General features: G+C 39.7%; 1 protein-coding gene across 9 annotated transcripts in view; it reads left to right on the forward strand.

Annotated features, from left to right (window-relative positions):
• The window catches only part of MPPED2 (metallophosphoesterase domain containing 2), a 193,259-nt gene that overhangs the window by 101,109 nt on the left and 70,340 nt on the right, over nucleotides 1–21,810 (forward strand). The gene's annotated exons all lie outside the window — the stretch shown is intronic.

Here is a 21,810-nt window from a genome sequence, read left to right on the forward strand (position 1 = left end):
GCTTAAATGTGTATGTGTTTAAAACACTGCAGTCAAAACAGTTCTATCATGTAATAAATGTGACTAGACTTCATTTAATGATTTTTATTTTGACGTCTCATTCAAACAAAAAGTCAGTATATGATAATCTTGTACCCAGTAACATGCACAGTACTGGTAACATGCCAGGAGCAGTACCAAGTGGTAAGAGCAGAAAACTGCAAGTCTGGATTTTGAACAGTAGATGCTAGGTACCTTGAGTTGTACCTTTTATTTCTCTCTTGAAAGGTTGACCATAAAGCTTGGTCTTATCCTCCATGCACCCGGAGATTCCTCCCACCACATCAGCTGTCTGTGTCCTGCATGCTTTGCAGCATGAAGGTTGGCCAAAATGTAAACGCTGGTGGATGAGCATTGGTGTTGTATGCTGCTGCTGAAGCTTTCTGCTGGTGCCGAGGAGGAAATGGTAGAGAGGATGGATAAACACCAAGTCAACCCCTAATCCCAGAATCTGGTCACCCTCTTCATAACTCAAAGGGATCCGGCCCATTTCTTGTCTTGTAGTTCAGGATATCAACAGATAGGTAGTTTGCTAGAAGCGTAATCCCCATTGGCAGGGAAATGCCCCTGTTTTTATAGTGGGCACGTTTTCTACATACACATTATGTTGACGGGAGACACAGGTAAGAAAATCACAACTCTCTTGTTTTTACAAAAAGATTATTTAAACGATTGTGCTATGGTATCTTGTAAGATTTATTTATGTCACAAGTTGCAGACTTCATATTCCAAGACCCCATCTTCCTTGCGTGCTGCTTGACATAGGGCTGCAAAGATTCCAGTAGATGTTGGCAAGAAAAAATAGGACTCGAGGCTTGCTCACAGCAGAGTACCCACTTACTGTACTGGGTATTAACTTCTATCCAGCACATTAGACTTAAAAGCAGACAGCCATTAAGTGTAGCACTCCCTTCCCAGGAGGGCAGCAGATGGAGAGGGGATGGGGGAGGGAAGGAGAAAGGAGTATGATAGAGGGACTTTATCTGATGTATCTGTAAGCCAGGAAACTTGCTATTTACCACGTTTACAATTTCTCTGGTATAAGGAATTGAGTGTAGTGACTGGGAGCATCAGGGTCAGCACATTACTCCTAAATGTTTAGCTATTGTATCATTTTATGGGAAGGAAAAGGTGCTGGTCCAGTATATCTTCCCTCATGCTGATTTTTATATAGGGAGCACAAAGAAAAAAGTCATTACTTTTTAATTACTCTAGGTTTCTTTGTTTCTGTAAGCACATTCACTTTTGGTTAGAATTACCAAAGGGTTCTCTTTCTCTCCTTTGAATGGTGAAGTAGTTTTTGGGAAAATGAGAATTGTTCAGAATTGTAATTTCATGCGGTCCAGCGTGTTAAGTAAACTGGAGCCCAGTCCTATACTTTTTAAATGCAGGGATTAGCGACGCTCTTATTGCTTCCAGGGGGACAGTACCAGTTTCTTAGCTGCCAGACTAAGTGGCGCCCTCAATTTTAAGATATGATTCTTCGAGGAATTACATTCCTCTGGTTGTTAATAGTGTGTACATATAAGATTGTGATAATTAAGATATATTAAAGAGAGAGGAAATTTTGCCTTTATGACTTGTTTGTTTTGTAAATTTTAAGTCAGCCAGGCATTTACTTTTCCCTCCTGGTGGAAAGGAAAGAAAAAATTAAAACTAAATAAACACAAAATTACAAACATTTTATAAAGAACTCAGGTATAATCTCTGCAATTACTTGGAAGTTGTTTATGTATTTTTTTCATTTTTATTATATTTCTCTTGACATCAATTTGATTTTCCCATCATCTTGTTAAACAATGCTCACAGCTTTGAAAGGAAGGCATGTTTATAGGAACAACTAATTTTGTTCTGTTATTATTATTCTATACCTTGAAAGTAAAAATGTTCCCGCTTAGGACATGCTCTTTGGGTTACAGAGGGAGAATTACGGCTCATATTGCATTCTTGGATCTTTTAGATGGCATTTTAATTGTTCGTACAAAGTTCTTAGACGGTTTTTCTGCTAGAAATGTTGCAGTATAATGAGGCTATACAGATAAAGTATTGCAATACAAGTTTCAGACACCCTCTGAGAATTAAAATGATGATGATAATCCTCTAGGGGTGGTACACATGCTGGTTTTTGTTTTGTTTTTTTTCACTGTGACCCTTGACGTGGTGTTTTGCTAGGCTGCTTTGCATTACAGCTTTGTGAGTGCCACTATGTTAATGGAAGGATCACACAAACTGTTTGTCTCAGAACCTGATACATCATCTTGGCAACAAAATGAAGACCTTTAGCTCTTAGAGTTTTCATCATTTGTTGTTAGTTGTCTATTAGCATAAATTTTACGCCTTCAAGAAAATAGGGTATTTTTAAAGTGTATGTAAGTCTTCGTTTTCTCAGAGCCAGAGGAGAAAGGAAATCCTGATATCGGTTTCAAGGAAATTAAATGGTCTATTAGGAGGATTTCATTTTGTTTTCAGGCTTGTTCATTTTAGTTATCATTAATTCAGGGCATCTTTTCCAGAAAAGAATCCTTGCATTCAGGCTAGATTGGCAAGAGGAATATTAAGTTGAAAATTAACTTTGGATCACCTGGCTTTCTTGGTAGTCTGTTCATACTATCATTTAATACTGTGATATGCACGAGTCGTTATTTTCAATGAGTACTTCTCTTAGAGGGTTTTTAAGACATCACTCTACAGAACGGGAAAGACCTTTTATGACTCATTTTATTCAGCGTAGAGTTAAAAGGGGTAAACTGAAACACTGAGTGAGGAAGCTGGCAGAAGTTTTTCTGATTCAAATGAAATTGAGGTCTGTAGGAGATTTGGTACAAGAAATGGTGATTTTTCGGATAGCTAGTTATAAAGAGGCAATGCAATTTCTTTAGGGTCCAGACACTTGTCCAGACAAATGTACCGGAGGTGACTAATGCAGTGGTGGTAAGCAGGAAGCAGAATAAATGGAAGACGAGAAACAGATAACTGATCTCAAATACTCAGGAATAACCAGAGATAAGAAGTTGGCCTAAAGTATAGTTCTTAGCACACCTTGCAGCTGTATCTCATTTGCTATGATTTTACTGTCTGCTTATATGTTTAAAGGCAATCTTGCCCTAGCATGAAACATAGAAGTAATGTATGACACATTATTACTACAGCATCAGTATCAGAGTCTGTCTTTCAGTTTTGTGTGTTTTATTATTTTCCTGACAAAAGCTTTTTTAGGTTTTGAGCTTCTAGTCTTATGCCTTGTAGTTGTTCACAAGGGAATCTCGCAATACTGACCAAGAGGTTGTACGTTAACATACTGAGGCGAGGTCATCTGAACCTTTCAGTACTGTGCCCAGAACCTGATGGCTTTAAAGACGCACTTTTTTTTATTCTTTACAATTTTTCTTCTGCTGGGCTTCATGTGCTTGTGAGAAGTGTCAGTGCACTGAGAACAAATTCTTTCTCCACATATGCACACAGAGCTATTGTAGTTACTGTTGAAGCTTCCCTCATAAGTTCCCTGCAAATGACTGTCGTTCGTCTCTTACCTGTACGGACTCGATGTGGAACCGAGGGGGAGATTAGTCTCTGTGCCCATTCAAACTAGAGTTTCTTCAGAGAACATCCATTACAGTGCTGGTTTTTGTTATGTGAACATCTTTATATGAACTAAAACAGAGTCCTTTGTGGGTTTTGTTTTTTTAAGGCAGCAAACAGCTGTTGAGTTATAAAATTTCTCTTGTTTAGGGTCAGATTAGACAATAAGCTCTAAATGAAAAATCAGGTATCCTGCTATATGTGTCCCGTGAGTCACCTAATCTTAAACTGTATGCTGTGTATTTGTAGTGCGTGAACAGTGCTGACCAGTACTTTCCAAGAATGTATGGATTTTACAAAGAATGTATGTGTTTTCCAAGCAGAAAAAGGCAGAGAGCTAGGTGTCAAAACAGTGACTCACTAACAATGACATAACTTAAGTATGTTATATATTAGCTACAGTGGTGGCGACCTGGAGTTACCATCCCCAGCTGTCAGAATTTAGCACCCTTCTGAAGACAGGAGCAGATGAATGGAGCATGAAGAAGTTTCCTGAACTGCATGAGTTTATACTTCAGTATATTAATCAAAATGAAGACTGGCTCTAGTTTACTTGAATACCTTGACTTGAAACAGTGATGGTCCAGAACCTTGCTGTATGGGTGGCTGTATCTGAGAGAAGTATGGAAGAGAGAGTAAAACTTAGGCTGTCCTTGTTTAACTTGTCAGAGCACGTCAGAGTTCCGGTCTGCTCTTGTTCCCTCACACTGGGAACGTTAAGCATTTTAACCTGTTGCCACTTTGCTGCAGTCATACCACAATACTTCCTGGATGTAGAAGGCATCGTGGCTACTGCACTTAGTTGCAAGTTGAGATTTGATGATGTTGGTTCAATGGCTTGCAGATCTCCTAAGTGAAAGGACCTTCCAAAACAGGTGGGTATAGTATTAAAGCAACGGCTACATAAGACACACCAAAAGATGTTTTCTCTTTGTATTCCTCATGCTGCTGCCTGTGTTCGTGAAATACAGTTTTCTGATTCATTACACAGCTACACTTCTGTTTTCTCCAAAGAGCCTTATGACTGTTTCTTTGGATGTCTTCTGTGATGTGTGATACAGCTGTGATCTCACAGCGACCTACCTGGCAGCTTAACTAAGTTATGAGTTCAACTGTGCAAAGCAAATAAAAACCTTATTCATTAACCCCCGTGTATCTTTTGATAATTAGCAAAAGTGGCATGGGTAATCACCAAAAGACTTGAGGCTGAAGTGAGACGTATTAGCAGGTATTTCCCTCGCTGTGAGAATCTTACTTTGAGATGGGATGGGGAGACACCAGTCCACATGTGCAATTTAGATAAGTCTGTATTCTGCGTTATAAATATGCACCGGATGCAGGGGAGAAAAAACAGTGCATTCTCTCAGGATGCTGTTAGGGCCAAGCAGAATCTCATTAGGGACAACTTCAAAGATCAGTTCCTCATGTCCATAAAAACAAGTGTAAATTATCTTCTGTGAGCCTGCTGTTAGCAGTTGCACTGTTACATTATGCATGATTCTAGACTGCACATGGTACGAACAAGCTGCACTGTGCACCATTAGTGTTTTTTATTTTCATGCTAAGCCTTGGAATTTTGCTATTTATTGGTGTTATTTTGGCTAATGTACTATTTGACTTAAAATCTCCTGTTTATATTAGCTGTTAGTAGTGACACAATGTCTGGAAAGGACTTCTAAGGTTCTACAGTGCTTATATTTTTACAAAGGGATAGCATACAGACAACTCTGTATTGACAGCTTTACTTGCTTCCTCATCCTCCTCCCTGCACTCAGTAAGAAAGTGGCTGCTCCTGACTCTGGGAGTGAATGAAGAAGCTTTTCGTGATGCTGCTGTGCAGCACTTGACCTAAATATTTATGAAAATAAAAAAATAAATAAGGTAGAATTTATTAATGTAATGCTTTCACTAAGCTACTTACCTCATTGTATGCATTCAAAAGGCTAGTTTGTTGTTATTGCTGGGGAAATATTTTGAAACTGTGAAGTGGGACCTCTGCACAGAAGTTTTGAGACTGGTTTCATTGGAACTAAGATTTGAGTTTAAGTCTTCGTTATCTTTGCAGAAACAGTAAGATGTGGAATATATTTTTAAACTGAGCTACATTGATTAAAAGGGCAAAATACTCCTTCCTGCTACATGACACTAGCTGCATGGTGAAGCCAAGCTAGCAAAGCATTTGCTTGTCTCTTCTTTCCACGCCTAGCAACTTCAGCACATCCTTCAGTCAGCAGTCTGATCTGTGCTGCGGCACCACCAAGCTGCTCTGCTGCCTGCGGGGTGCAGCTGGGGCTGTTTTAAGCTGCTCAAAATAAAGTCCCAGTAACATCCCGCGTAACTGGCTTGTGAACTGGGCCAAGCTGTTGCTTGTTAAATTCATAACAGCAGTGGATGTGTGAAGCCATGGTTTTATGAGGGCTTTTTTGCCCCCCATTGTTCTGCGGTGGAGGTACTGCCAGCGTGAGCACCTCTACTCTGCCTGTGGTGCTGTTCTGCTCTCGCCCGTTAGTGCCATGTGTGTGACATAACCAGGAGCTGGGAATAATCCCTGGAGGGAGGGGAACGCACGGGAACCGAGGCAGCAAGAGGGGCCTGGGAGCGGCTGAGGCTGGCACTGCTGCAGAAAGGAGAGGTTATCAAACTGTGCCCGCACCGCTTAGCCACGGCATTGCGCTTCATGCGTGGCTGCCTTCGCAGCTTCTGTGCTGAAGTGCTTGATGAGACGCAGCTAGGAGGTTAGTGGCTTGTGTGCCTTGTGTTGGGTAGCCTGGAGTTCGGTGTGTAGGTGAATTGCCAAAATAAAAGTCCACACAAGACTTCTGTATAATTCCCAAACACAAGAGCTGAAGAATTTCCCACCATTGTTCAAGGCTACAAGAGTAATCTGAGGTGGTTTCCATGTCCTGAAGGGCCTGAGCACACCTATGGAGATGGGTGGGAAGCAGTGATGGCACGAGCAGCACCGCGAGGATTGAGAGGAAATGCCCCGATTGGAGCTGTGGGGTGGCCACCCTGGACATGTCCCATTGTGGAGGCCCCTGGGTGAGCTGCAGGCAGCCAGCATTGTCCCACTTAAAGCTGAGTCGGCAGGATGGGGTGGGTGGCAAATGGGTTTTGTACCATGGAACCATGGGCGGGATGCTCTCATCTCCATGAAAACCTTTAATCTTCATATAGAGCTCCTACCTGTGGCTCCCATGGCATACAGGGCAGTTAGTTTAAACAGAAGCCAGATCTATTTTAGTAAAGTATGCTAGTATAGTTCTACTGTTAATCATGTTAACAAAGCCATCTAATTGAGGACACAGATTATGCTGGTAAAAAAGCTTACGCTCTGACAGCAGGCAAGCCATAGAGAAAAACCGGATACAAAAGTCTTACTCTTTCCTTGGTTTAGGGTTTTGTTTCATTCCATATTTACCAGACCTTTTACTGTTATAAAAACGTTGCAAAAATAATTTTCTTTAACTGACATCACTTTCTAGTGCAGTGTTATCTGCATTTTAAAAAAATTATCAAACACAAAGTTCTTTACTCTGGAAAATTCCCAGTCAATTCCGCTGCCTTTTAAAATATAGGAGCCAAAAAGCCGCCTTCAATTTCTTTTCTGATCACCCAGTGTGAAGGAGGAAAATTTGACTCTTCTTTCTTTTTGTTATTAACAAATGAAGAAAAGTAAAACAGACAACAACAACAACAAAAAAAACACATATTTGTTTCTATATGCGTGTGGATATATGCATATACGTATATGTTACGTGATGCTTACCTGTTGCCCAGAAAGGATGTATGCACGCAGTAACACCTTTGAAATTTTCTGGGAGCTTGCTTCCTTTTGACTTTCTTTCGACTTTGTTTTTAAGCCTGTGAAATCCCAACGTGGTTTGTTATCTCATGAAGGAGCGATCAGTTTCATTAGAAGTTCAAGACTGCCATGGGAGGAAGTCTTCATTTAACATCATTGTTTAGGTCTGACTCTGTCTGACCACAGCAGACAATGTTTGAAATGGCGATAAGATAAGAAGTGGCAGTGATAACCGTGCTGTAGGGTTACTGGAAGGGCATGAAACAGCATCTGGCTGTGGGATTTTAGAGGTCTGATTCTTAGTTGTAATGGTTGATTGAAATGTTCTTCTCATGGAGTTGTCAGTTAATGTGGCATTCCTGTCAGTGTGTCCCTGTGGAAAAAAAATGAAGTGGTTGTAGGAAAACAACAACAAAAGCAAAGACTGTAAAGCTGAGCTGAGCATAACTATTCTTCATATACAGTATGTCCACGTGCTGCTTTTGAAGTTCAAATAAGTACATGAGATACAGGGATACAATTTAGTTCAAGGAGGATAAAAAAAAAACGGAGTAACAAAAGAGCATAGGTGGTTAGAGCTGAGAAGATGAGGGGAGAAGTAAAGTGTGAAGAAGGTTGCAAAATACAGCACAATGAAGAAACTGGTCAGGGCTCGTTATCTCAATATATATTTAAGTTAATTGCTTTTCTTTTTTCATTCATTTTGTTTGTTTGCTATTAATTTGTCTGTTCAGGAAGTCTGATTCCCATCCAGGCCCAATGCTGTCTCTGACAAAATGAGCTGTCTAGGATTCAAACATGCAATACGATGTCTGGAAGTAGGGAAAATTCTCATTAGACCAGGGAGTTTCTTATTTCAGCCTCAACAGGAGAAAAAACCACTTGATTAGCACTTCAGAAAATGGCTGCGTCAATCCAACACGTAGCTTCTGCTGGTGGGACCAGCCCACAGCCTTCATTCCTGCTGTGCCCAAATGCTCTTGTTGCTTTACTTGAGCTTGGGCTCTTCTGAGAGCCCGGTGAGCTGAACTGGCTGATGGAGGTGTCACGACTTGGAGGGCTAGTCCACGGCTGTGCCTGTGCCACTGCAAGCGCAAGGAGGGCACAGGAGAACAGCTGGGCCCATCTAGGGCTGTGGGTCCGAGCTGTCCTGTGAGTGCTGCCTTCTGGGCTGTCATTTCCACCCGTGGAGCCTTCACGTGCTCAGGACAGTTGTTAGTGCAGCTGCACTGGGAAGGGGGTTAGGAAGAAGTTTGACTGAAAACCTTCTGTGGAAATGGGGAGCAATAGGAAGGAGGTGAATGGCCAACCTTCTGTAGGTTTGCGGTATAGGTTCTGGATTAGTGGGACAGAAAGAAAGCCCTTTTTTTCCCTTATTCCTGACAACTGTCTGTGAAACAGTTCATGACTCACTCTGACTTTTAAGCAGGGACAAGACCTGAGCTTGTGTGTCTTCATCTGTTAATCTGTAAATAGTGGTCTTTCCAAGATCTGACAGAGGGATGGGTGGTGAAGGCAATAATCTTTATAGGTTTCCTGGCACAAGTTGTCCTCTTCCATGCATCAGAGTCTGCTGGGACAAACGTGAAGAGAGAATCATGGGCTGGGAGCCACCAGGGAAAATCCAGGAGACAGCGGGTCCTCATGGTTAACACTTCCCTCTGTTTTGCATAGTGATGTGTTGATCACAGCATAGTTTGTGCGGTCAGCAGCACTGCCCTTACTTCAAAAAAAAAAAAAAAAAAAAAAAGAACAAAAAGCTGTATTTTGTGTTATCCTCAGTGTGTAGCTTTGTCATGTTGTTAAACCGGTGGCCAGCCATACTAAATGTCCCAAGGCCGAATTCCCTTTGTACCATACTGCAGTTGTCCCTCCACATATAAGTGTGTACCCATCATACTTGGACTGGAATTGCATTTTTGCCATCAGGCTGGGAGCTGAAAAGTGAGTGGCACATGCCAGGAGCCAGAGAACTTGCTGAATTCCTGTGAGGTTGGATTCCCTTCGCATAGTTGGCCTCTGGGAGCCGACGGCAGCTAAACAAGCCCATGCTTAGGGCCGTTTTGGGCCTGATGGTGTACCTGGCAGGTTGCCTCTTGCTAAGAAATAGCTAAATGGCAGGTCTGCAACTCAGGCTGGTCTCTGGGCATAACTGTTTAGCAGAGGTCAAGGGCAGAGTGACTTATTGGAGCATGGGTTTTGTGCGCGTCTGCTCACACGTGTGCGCGTAGAGAGAGTGGCCTGTAAGGAAGGGTGTTGTGGCACAGAGTGTGCCATTGATGTGTAAGGAAGTGATTGTCAGCCACTTCAGTTAGCTGGTTACAAAAAATATGTGTGTAAGTGTAATCCAAGTTGTGTTTGCAGCTCTTTTGGTGATGCAGCAACCTGTTGCTTCTGTGCGGAATGGTCTTTGGGAGACTGTGATGTGATGCTTTGGACAAGGAAATGTCTTTGTGTGGAATAACCCTTAGGAAGTGCACGATGTTTTCTGCATTAGTCAAAATGATCATTTTTTAAAAAATGTAACGTTTGACACCAAAAAACTTGTGATTCTTGTTACTGCAGGTAATACCAATGAGGGGGGAAGCAACTAGAATAGATGGCTTTCAGTATAAAAGCAGTTTTTACAGGAAAGCCTCTGAATGTGTTGCCATGTGGTTCCTGCAGCAGCCTTCAGACAGAGCCGTGTTTGAGGCTCTGAATTCTAGAAAGAGCCAGTCGTGCCCGTTAAGGTAGAGTTAGTCTCAAGCCTTTACAGCCAGCAGAAGATGAAGCAGCTGAGGATTTTGTAGGTCATGATAAACCAATGGAGTAGAACTAGATCGAATAATCAATTGCAGAAGGGGTTTCTGGAACAGACTGAAGTGTCTTGCCAATTTTGTCCTTAAGGGCAGTACTCATTATGAATCAGGCTGTAAGTCTGGTCTTGATTGCCAAAAAGGTTGGAGGGGGGAAGGAGGAGAAAGGTTGCAGGAAATTAGTCACTTCAGTCAAAGAACTAAGAATCTTAACTGCTAATTTTGTTTAATATAGATGACTTAAAGTACCGATGTGAACAAAATAGTTTCTCTTAGCTCACATTCCTGTACCATTACGGTCACTGTGAACTTTGGCTTCATTGACTTCAGTAAGCACAAGCACAAGCCCTTCATGCTGTCCAACTGGAAATTTCAGTGACAGTGCCAAAGTGCAGAAATGTAGAGAAAACTGAAAAAAGAAATGGATCCAGATGTAGAAGAAGAAATGGTTAAAATACAGCTGCTCCCAGGTTTTAACACCTTTTTCTTTTTGTCTTCGTGAGCAGCTTACTGAATTAGCCTATTTTCTCACTTAGAAAAAATCCCCAGTTATAAGGCTGTCAAGGATGCTGGGAAATTTTAGTTCATTACCTTCTGCAAAATGTTTCGCAACGATTTTTTTTTTTCTGAAAACTTGTACAAATGTTTTTGTTGATGTATTTTTTTCTCCAATTCTTCATAGCCTTGCAAAGCTGTCATGGAATTTTGCCATATTCTGTGCCTAGAAGGTATCTCCTCCTGCTCCGTAGTGACAAGGAAGAGAACTGGAGCTCCATTTTGCACACAGAGAAATTACTGTGGATGGGGAAGTGGGTGCAATTTTGCAAATGTTCTTAGTCAAAGCAAAAATGGGTTTGATTGTTTAAAACAACAAAAACAAATGCCCATTAGTATAGCTGACAATGATTGCACCCTGATAATACTCCATATATTTATGTTGTTTTTTTTTTTTGACAGCTTTTGCAGTTTTATTGTGAATTTTAAAGCATCTGGAGCTCTTCTGAAAAACTTACTATCAAAATACATATAAAAAAGATTTAAGTTTCTTTTGCTTGTAAGTACTAAGAGGAGAATGAAAATGAAAACCAAGAATAAGTGTGACCATGTAGGGGAAAAATTATTTCAGTAGTTCAAACAGAAAAAGCTATTCTGCAGCTGCTATTCTGGAATTCCTCCTGGTGTGGACACTCATATTCTCTAGGAAAATTACTTAAGCTAAATCAGAAAACCGGACTGTGCCTAATAAATAGACTCCCTGGGGAGTCATATAGGAAAAGCTATGGTACTTTCAATTCACACAGCCTGTCTTAATTCAGGGAAACCTCCTCATAGTCTCAAACTTTAAAAAAACAGAAGATTAATAAAAACAATGAAACAGATCCTTTTGCATATATATATGTTTAAACTCATGGTTTGGAGGACCTGAGATGTATGATTTCTCTGTCTTTGGCTTGTTAGTGACACGTTTGGTGGAATTCACCACTGTGTGTGAGACCTTATGCATCACAGACTAAGCTTAGATGTTACGTTGTTCAGTTTATGCCTTACCAGTGCACACAACAACAGGATGAATTTCACCCACCGAGGTTATTGCCATCTGAATGTGAAACAATGGCTTCTATTTGAAAGGAAAGGAAGTTTCATGATTTTTCCATGTCTAAAGCATTGGTTGAAACAATGAAATTCCCTCTTTTGTTTCAAAGTGTAATTAGTGAGATTGCATTTGCATTGCTTGTAACTGAATCGCGTAAGTGAAATTGCATTGCCCACATCTCATTTCGTATCGTAAAATGTTATGTGGTGCAGCCTGTTTTCCTTCTTCCTGGAGCTTTTCATGGTGATATCCTTTCTCTAAATTTCAAAGCTACAAAGCATTTGCTTTTTGCATTTGGCATAGGAATTACTTTCTGCAGAGCACTTCTGTATCTGCCACATGAACCAAAATTTTGATAGTGAACAACATATGGATTTGGAAAGCAGATTGCAACGTTTTCAAGGTCTCATGTTCTGTTGCATGTTAAATGATTACTGAGCAGGTTTGTACAATTAACAGCAACTTCAGTCATGCACCTTACTGCCATTCACACGTAGAAGCAATATATTGAGGGGGTTTAGGCTTATTTGGCTTTAGAATTGACTTGAGGATAATATCGAAATCAAAATAATTCTGTAGTGCTTCCCTCTTTTCCCCTGCCTTTGTTACTGGTGTAGAAGTGAAAGTAAATGTATTTTTAAATTGAGTTTTCTGAAAGTATCCCTAAGGTAGATTTATATCTTGGCTATAATTTGGTTTTGCTTTTATTTGATTTTTAGGGAGGTACATCTTTGAGGGAAAAAAAAAAAGGTTTAACACAGAAAATAATTGGTAAATGCAGAAGTCCGTAACAATTCTGATAAATGTGAGCGTCCAAATATTTCCACTGAGGACTTTTAATTCATTGTGTTTTTTTATGATAGAAGTAGAAGCAAAACAAAAATGTTCTTACATAACCTGTAACATGGTGGTTACCCGCAAAACCTCTGCTTGTTAACTATGTTATTGATAAAGGCTCCTGATGATATATATGGCAGTACTTTTCATAATACTCCTTGTTTAAATGTCAAATAAATGCCATAGCCAAGTTACAGTGATGGTGAAACAGTACTCATTGCTGGTTTTTATCCTTAAGAATTTTTCATTTTGTGTAAGAAGACATTGCTGCTGAGTTCAGTAGCATCTAGCATGGAGGTTCTCATTGCTTGGGAAAGTGTAAGAGCACAGCGAATAATGAGCAAGGTTTGAAAAAGAAAAAGAAAAGCAAAAGAGTCAGAATGAATTACGCAGTTCTAAGGAATATCTTCAGCTGAAGCTGCATTCATTCAGTGTTCTGCTAGTGCAGACATGAGGTTTTATTTCTCTCCCCCTCTGCTATAACTTTTATCTACCTAGCCTTTTCTCCCTCAGACTAATGTTTGTATCTTGAAATATTGTGGAACGTATACTATTTGACCTGCGGTTTCCTTGTCATAAGTTGTTTAATCCTGGAGAGAGAGAGAGAAAGTTATCTGGTATAATCTTTTTTAGCTGGGAATGTATTTGGCACAATCTTTTTACAAAGAAAAGAACTTGCTTTCAGTATCTGCAGCACGGCATGCTACAGCCCTCTCCATCGCAGTCACCCAGGAATTGCAGTCTTTTCTTGATTGAATCCAGTTCTGCCTGTGACTAGGTTTCAAGTTAGACATGTATTTTAGGGTGATGATGTTAGCTGTAATGAAGACAATTAGACAATTGTCCTAGAAAGTTAAAGATAGATAAAAGTGCAAAAATATACCCAGTAGAATTTGGTGCCCAAAGTCTTCTTGCACGTTTCTGTGTCTCCAACAAACTTACTGTGAAGTTTTTAGAGCATGCTTAGGGACAGAACTTAGTTCTCACATTTTCTTCCTAGCTGGAAAAAAAAAAAAAAAGGAAGTAAATACGAGTTTTTCTATATACCCTGGGACTGATTCAGTCTAAATCTAGAATTCCAGTTGAGACTAAGATGACCGGTGTCAGAATTTATGGCAATGGATTTGGTAGCAGTATAGGAATAATATTAGGTCAGCTGTGTGACTATATAACATGAAAGCTTATGTAATTTCAGTCAACCATTTTATTGTGTGGAGCTTTTTGGCAACCAGGATGCTGAATAGGAACTTGTATTTTGAGGCTCTGTAGATGTTGGTAGAAGTTAGTTAATAATCTCCTCTCTATTCCTATTACAAAAAAAAATGACATTAGAAGGAGAGCTAAATTGCTGTCCATAGTGTATCATCTTCGCTGCAGAAGAATTCTTAAAACTTAAGAGGGAGCTAAAGGCTGAAATCTTTGACAAGGGCTGAATTAGTTCATGAATATGAGTGGAAAAAAGCCTTTCAGGACAGCATTCTGAAGGGTTTACTTAATAGGAATACAGTGTTAGATGCCCAGATTTAAATGGAAGCATTTTATTACTAAAATCTTTAAAAGTTTTTTCAAGCCTAGGTACAAGAGAGAGAATATATACATCCTGGTGGAGATGGGATTTTTGTGCTGGTTCAGATCCACAAATGGATTTTGTAGATAATAGAGTTTGCCAGTGTACCTCCTTAATATACTATCTCATGCTGCAGGAAGACTAAGAAAGTTCTTATTTGAGTTATTCATTCCGCTCTGTTAGTTCACAGATGTACTAACATCAGTGACAATTTCATAGGCATGTCGATGGCACCGTATACGTTTAGTAATTTTAAAATAGGAACTGGTGGCGTTTGCCCAGCACAAATTGTCTTTCCTTTGAACAGGTTCTTTGGACTGGGCTCTGTTGCCCCAGTGGGCATTATATAATTGTATAAGGCAGAGTAGCAGAGAGATTCTCGTGATCAGCACTCCATTTAGGAGAGGGATAGTGCTTTGGTAGCATGGGGGTTGAATTGCATCTCATCCCTGGAGAGGGTGCTGCCTTCAGGTCAGAAAGCAAAATGATTGAGAAGGCTTGAAGTTTCTTACTTGCGTAGTATGCTTAACGTGTGGATTAAAGAAGGATCTTTTATTTCCTGAGCTAAATGTCGGTGAAATTTCTGGTAGCTGCTATATTTCAGACCAAATACATATTGGAAAATAAATACATAAATCAAAACCAGCCTGAAGTGGTTTTTTTTTGCAAACACTCTAGGCTCTATCCTGTCTAAGCATGGACTATTAATTTCTGGAACACGAAGATAGGCTTCGGGTTAGGTGGCTAATTCTACAAGGTGATCAGTTCTCCTTGAAGTTTTGTGTGCCTTCAAGTCCAGTTGCCTTATTACATAGGAGTTATTCTTTATTGCTGAATTTATCATCTCCAAGAAAAAGTACTGAGTTATGCTTGTGAGTTCTCTGCATTTTGGGACATTCCAGATTTCATTCTGAATGTGAATGGTCATCAAAACATGAGTATATGCTTCAGTATTTCTTCTGCAGTAATTCTTCTTACACCAGTCTTTTTTGACAGAACCTTGTAAAAGTAAATGATCTTGGTAGTTCTCTACATCTGTCCCTCTGATGAAAATCATTGTGATTTTGAAAAAAAAAAAAAAAAAGGCATTTTCAATGTGTCAAGTTAGAGCAAAACCAATTAAATTTACTCTATCCTGGAGATTTTTTTTTTTTTTTTTGCATTGCAATTTGAAAAACTGACTTATGGTTGCATCAAGGGCTGAAGCCGTCTCTGGACTTACCTAGAGATAAGTCCACCCTGTTTTACGACTCATGCAGTTAAAATAATTGGTGGGGCACCACACATTAATTTAGCGTCATTCTTAATGAGATATAAAAATGTGAATCTTTCAGATCTCATTGTCCTTCAAAATGGGATCTAAATTCACATCTTTTGGGGGTTTGGGATTCCAGATTATACTTTGAGTATGTAATGAGTCAGTGCTTGTAGAGCTTATAGTAGGGAAAAAAAAATAGTCTTCAGTGTTCGAAGCTTCTTGGTATATCTTCCTAGTAGGTGCAGTTTTATCATCAATTGAGTTCTTTCAAGGTGAAGGGAGGGTATAATTTATACCAGTCCCCCAACATGAAAGGAATGTGGGAAAAGTGCTTCTTAATGACTTGAAACCGTACTTGCGTAAAAATAGCATTTTACTGTTTTATTTAAAGTAGAAATTTCCGCCTGGGCCTTAGAGTGATGCTGATACTGGTTTTGATATCATTTTGAGTTCTGTTTTGCTTTTGTAACCTTTAGAAAGCCACTTATGTCCAGATTTTTAAAAGTATTTCATTGACTGAAGAAATTTTGTTTGCAAAGAGATGATAAACAGGACTTTCAAAAGTGCTTAAGTAATTCAGTTTCTGAATTCCCATTAGTACCATAGGTACTTTAGAAAAAAAGGCTAGGTGACTATTTGTACCTGAAAATCTGGATTTTACCTCCTGGTTTTATTACTGACCAGAATCTGGATTAACTGATTTTAGACTCTTAATTAGTTATGGGTTATATCAGGCTGTAACTTCCTTATGCAGAGGGTTTTCTTAAGTTTGTCCAAATTATGGCAGTGGGTAATACAGGTCTTTTCTGTTTAATCTCATAAATCTCACTGGAAGGAAAACAGCTCCAAAACCTGTAATAAAAAGATCCATCATTTACCTGCAGCTATAATTGTTGGAAACATTAGCAGTAAGCTGCTGAGTGGTACATTGAATCCTCGTGTGGGTTTGGAAATGTAATTTTTTTTTTCCACATTGCACCGAGACACAATTAATGGCATCTCTGAAAGAAATATCAGCCCTCTGTTTTACAGTTTCCAGAACCTCTCTTAAGGTTTTGATGGGTGACATATGTACATGGAGGTTTCCAGAAAAGGTGTTTTTTTTTTTTTTTTTTTTTTTTTTTTTTTAAACTCATTTGAGGTATTCTGCTCTTAGATATGTGTGCCTGTACAAATAAGACCTGGCAATGAAAACATTGAAAGGTATTTGCATCCCTTTCTTTTTAGTCAGAGGAGAAACCAGATGTTTTCTTGGTGTTTTACTATACTAGAAGATGGAGTCAAGTCAACAAAAGCACGAATATAATATATAATTTAAACAACTAACGTCTGACAGCGGTCAGCTAATGTAATACTGTATTTTGGCATTCATTGTGTTTACTGAGAGGAAACGAGTATTTAGCTTTGTGTCATTCTGCATGTGTTGTATCACAAAATCAGCTCTGCATATGTATATATAGTTTTCAGGCCGGAGATGTCAGGATATTCGTATGACGCACTGAATTTATACTGCAAGAAGCTGCAGACTACCCACCTTTCCTTTCAATGGAGGATACAACTAGATAGGTCCCAGCACACTGAGATAAACTGCCTTTGCCTTCATCACAGTTTTTGTCGTTCACCTTTCAAAGTCAGGAGATCAGTTAAAAATATTGAGAAGTTTATCCATTTGCCAAAGCATTATTAAATAGTCACTACAACTTAAAATATTTGTATGAGGCCTGTTCTGTTTAGAATTTTGAAATTTAAGTTAAAAATGACATAATTCTTCACTTTCTAGAGTAAATTTTCAGGACTGCAGATTCTTTATGCGTTCCAAGACTTGGACTGAGGGCTGGAAATTGTGGTTTTCACACTACCACAAGAGAGGTCTGTTGGACTCTCAAACCAGAGCCCAACTGGACCAGGAGAGGGTCAGCAGGACAAAACCCGTGGGACATGGGTATGACATGGCTGCTGGCATCCTGCAACTTCAGTGTGTGTGTGTGCAGGGGAGTTGTAGTGCTGGGCACAGGCAGGGTGCTAACTGGAAGGGATAAGAAAATGCCTCAATCTTCCAAGCTGCCTTACAAAATGAAATTGGGGAATCGTGCCCAGTGCATGGCTTCAGAGTGCTGAAAGGAGAAGGGGGCAAGGCAGAGTCAACAGGGTAGCGATGGACAGGCTGTGGGGGAGAGTACAGGCACAGAAAGCTTGATCTGTTGAATGAAGCAGCTTAAAGATTTTGAGTTAAGTTTTAATGAGGAATAAGGGCATTGTGTTCATTCTGCACTTAATGCTGCAGTTTCTGTTTTTAATCAGACAGGGTTATCAAGTCTTCAGTAACATGTCCCTATTCATATCAGCCTGGTCAACTAAACTGGATGACACTACATTTTAAGGTTTATGTTCAAGTTTTGAGCTGAAGATTCTAGATTCGTATATTGAGTTTTTATTTCAAAATATAGATACACAATTTAATCTTGATATAGTTCTGATGGTCTGTAACATTAGAAGTCATTCTATAATTATGAAGTTGGCCTAATAGCCTCAAGATTTTGATTTTTAAAGAAGAACAATTGCACATCTTTTATTTTCATTACATTTCTTGAACCTCTGCGGGGCATACAGATTGATTTCATGCATTTTTCTTCAATGAGGAGACCGACTGATGTATTTTGACAAAAATAATTAAGCCACAGGTCTCACATGATCACTCAATTCCAGGACTTGGGACTCACTCCAAGAGAAATAACAAATATCGCAATGTAACAAAGATGGGATTTGGCTACAGTGACAGTGCTGTAAGTAGAGTAGAAAGGGTTTTTCACAGAAATTCCCTTTTTATTCCTCCAAAATTCACATACCAGAGTTAGTATGCATAGAGACAGAGGAATGAATTCAAAGAAGGAAAAAGCTGTAGATATAGAGGGTCTGTTTCTTTTGTTTTCCAATTTCAACAAAACCATCTTTTGTTACAGCAGCTGAGGAGGGGGATCTAACAGCACTTAAAACCAAGTTTTTTGTAAGTGTTTCTGCAGGAAATATTTGGATTAAAATCCAAAAATAAATATACTGAGCTAACTGGCTCTTTGAAAAAGTATTTGGTTTACAAATTTTGAAAATAGGAGTAGCAGGGAGGGTATGAAGATTTTGCAAGAGGAATCTATACTGTAAATAAAGCAAACCATGACTATGCATAGTAAGGATGAGTAGATGATTTTTTAAAAACTGATAATACAGATGTATTTTTAACGTAGACTAGTTGCTAGATGGTGTGTCTCCAAATGACCCTAAACCCATTAGAGTGAGTGCAGTAACACATACAGATTTTATATGGTCTGCGAATAGGAAGTTGGTGCTTAAGTTGATCTATAATAGATGCTAATTTACAAATAAAAACCAAACCCATAAATTCAGTCACAGATATAACACATGGAGAAATCATTAACGGATGAAAAACCAGCATAAGTGTGACAAAATCTGGGAAGGACATAGGCACTTATGTCATAGGACTATTTTTCTGTTTGCTGAGCCTTGGAAAGAGTAAAATGATGTGGTCCTTTGCAGTGACCTCTGACTTGTTCACCTGTGGCAAAGCCAGTAGTGCCAGGTTAAAAGGAGTGGGCTGTAAGCGGTAATACTGCTGGTTTGAGTCGGACGGTTCTGCGGAGGAGGATTTTTGTGCATCTGTGAATGTTTTATCCAGCATAGGTGCTACATTCATCTGAATGATTTATTCCACTTTAGGAACTGGAAATTATTCCTGGCTTAATGCTTAAGATTTTTATTTCGTTTTCATGGATGAATTGGTTTCTTGGGAATTGTTCTATGGGAGGGGATTTGGGGCCTGCATATCTCAAACACCAAGAGAGCAGGAAGGCGAAAAGGCTGTGTTGTGTGTTCTGCTCTCCGAGCACAGGCCTTCCAAGGGCTGGCTAACCGAACCAGAGCCCGGTATTTTCAGCTTTCGAAGTCACCCATGCAGAATTATGCCTTGGAATCAAAACTTTTATTTCTCTGAGAAAAATGGTGCTAGTGTCTTCTCTAAGTTTTCTTTGAAAACAGAATTCCAGTGTAATTTTCCCTGCAGCTATGTCTCCTGGAGGGCTGTACTGCCTTTGCTGTCTCTGATGTACTTGCTAATGCTGCTGATTTATAAGACATCATTATGGGTAACTAGTGAATGGTTGAGCTGAAATGCACAGCTAATGTATTTGTTCCATAGCTTGACATCCTAAATCATGACCTTTGCCTTCATGCATGTGAAAGGCCCAGTGTTTTCCTCCTGTGTGTGTTTCTGAATTCAGCCCTCCTACCTCGCTGTCAAAATCTCCTTGATAACTTCAGTGTTAACGGTTGGTGTTTAATTATTTAATTTCCTATCAGTACCCGCTTTTAAAACATAAAGGCATGACACAATGAGCTGTGTGATGGAGGAGCACAGCCTAAAACTCCCAAGTATTAGTGGCAGTGGGGAGCAGAAGCAGGTAGCAGCAGCCCAGGCAGCACCACAGGCAGGCTGCTGGAACGTAGCCGGTAGGCCGCGGGGCAGCACCGAGCTCTCTTACTTTCAGGGCCCCGGGGTCTTGGAAGTGCCATGGTAACCGTGGTTTTGGAGGAAGGTACTGTTTAGTGATAGCTGATAAGTAAGCCAAATCGAAGTCTGGTTTATACTGTCGCTTGGTTCAATTGCAGATGTGTGTGAGGAACTGTAAAGCTGAGGGTTTTGTCTGAGGGACTCTCATCCTACATGAAGACAACTGATTGCAAATGCAGTTCGGTAAAGCCAAGTTATTATATGATAAGCAAAGTCCTTACAGAAGTATATGAAGATCCTATTGTCCCTTCTCATTCTTAAGTCCTTAAAATGCGTTAAATGTGACATCTTCAGTGACTGTCACAATCTTAAAAAGCAGTCATCATGCAGCTGCTGTAGGGGCTTTGTTTTGGGTCGTATGTAAACTTTTGAAAAAACACATAAAAGCATTATTTTCTAAAGTGCAATTTACCTTATGATGAGTAGTTATTATCAATTACCTACAAAGGATGTTGGGTGCCCAAATTTGTTTACTAACTTTAAGTCAAAACCTCCTCCTTCATATTAATGCTTCTGACTGTTTTGTTCATTTATTTTCCATTTCCTGGTTGTTGTATTAATGTTTTAAATTACACTGAAGTAACTTTCACTACATCTTTCTATAGGCATGCTTTTCCAAATGCAATGATAGAATAATCTGTAAAGTGTTTCAGTCTGTCACGTAAAAAAAAAAAAAAAAGTGTTGTTAGTGAAGGAGTTGTCAGTTAGCTGGATGTATGGTGGTAGGAGCAATGGGGGAGAATCTGCTGGACTTCTTAGGGATGTGCTACCCAAGTAGAGACTGGTAGATTCAGTAGAGACTGGTGTTGGGCAGGGCTGAAATAATTATTTCCTGTTGGGTTGCTGTGAGGGTCAGGTGCGTAACTGTTACAGGGCTTTTAGAAATGCCAACCTATAATCCCCAGTTGCTGGGTCATGAGGTGAGCAGACAACCGAAGGAATAGATGATGCTCACAACCTAGGCAGGGGCCTGCTAGCGAGCTGTGTGCTGCCAAAAGCTGTGAAAGCGCAACGCTTTGCCTACTGCGGTAGGTGATTTCTTAAATTCAGAGGCCAGTCCTCCCATGATGCAGTGATAAAGGCAAATCCTGCATTAGTGTTTCTCATACTGTAGCTGTGGATGAAAAGGAAACTTGGGCCTTTAGGACTGGTAATAACGCCACCTTTATTAAGTTTCTATTGAAGGACTGTTTTGAGTAAGATAAATTGATGGGCTGAACACAATAACAGTCAGTATCTCACTTTCAAATACGTAGTGGGCAAGCACTACTGAATAAGAGAAGAAATTAAGCTAAGATGTAGAAAAAAGGTTACTTGGCAACATCATAGAGTATGTAAAGAAGAGAAAGAGAAGGGTCAGGAACTTAATGAATTTTGATTATGGAATCTCCTATAAGTAAGTTGTTGCATGAATAGAAAAATCCTAAACCAAATTTTGGTGTTATACTCTAGTACAGATTGTCTAAAGCAAAAGAGGGTTTATTTCGGAATAAACTGCAGAGAATAGCAAAAGCAGAGCTGCTGTGTACGAGCAAACTGGACTCCCCAGAGGCAGGCAACACTGATCATAGCTCATGCAGAGACAATCTGAGTAAGGTATATGGTGGTAATGAAAGTTGGTGTTCATATTTTGTGTTGTCTGGAGAAAACATGCTTGGTAGTGTAGAAATATCGATTTATAGAACCCATGTTTACTGTGTGACATATTTCTAAAATGCTTCAAGTTACCTTCAGTAACTGGGAGGAAGACACCA

The sequence above is a fragment of the Cygnus atratus genome, chromosome 5 (genome assembly GCF_013377495.2).
Source record: "Cygnus atratus isolate AKBS03 ecotype Queensland, Australia chromosome 5, CAtr_DNAZoo_HiC_assembly, whole genome shotgun sequence".
Taxonomy (NCBI): Eukaryota; Metazoa; Chordata; class Aves; order Anseriformes; family Anatidae; genus Cygnus; species Cygnus atratus.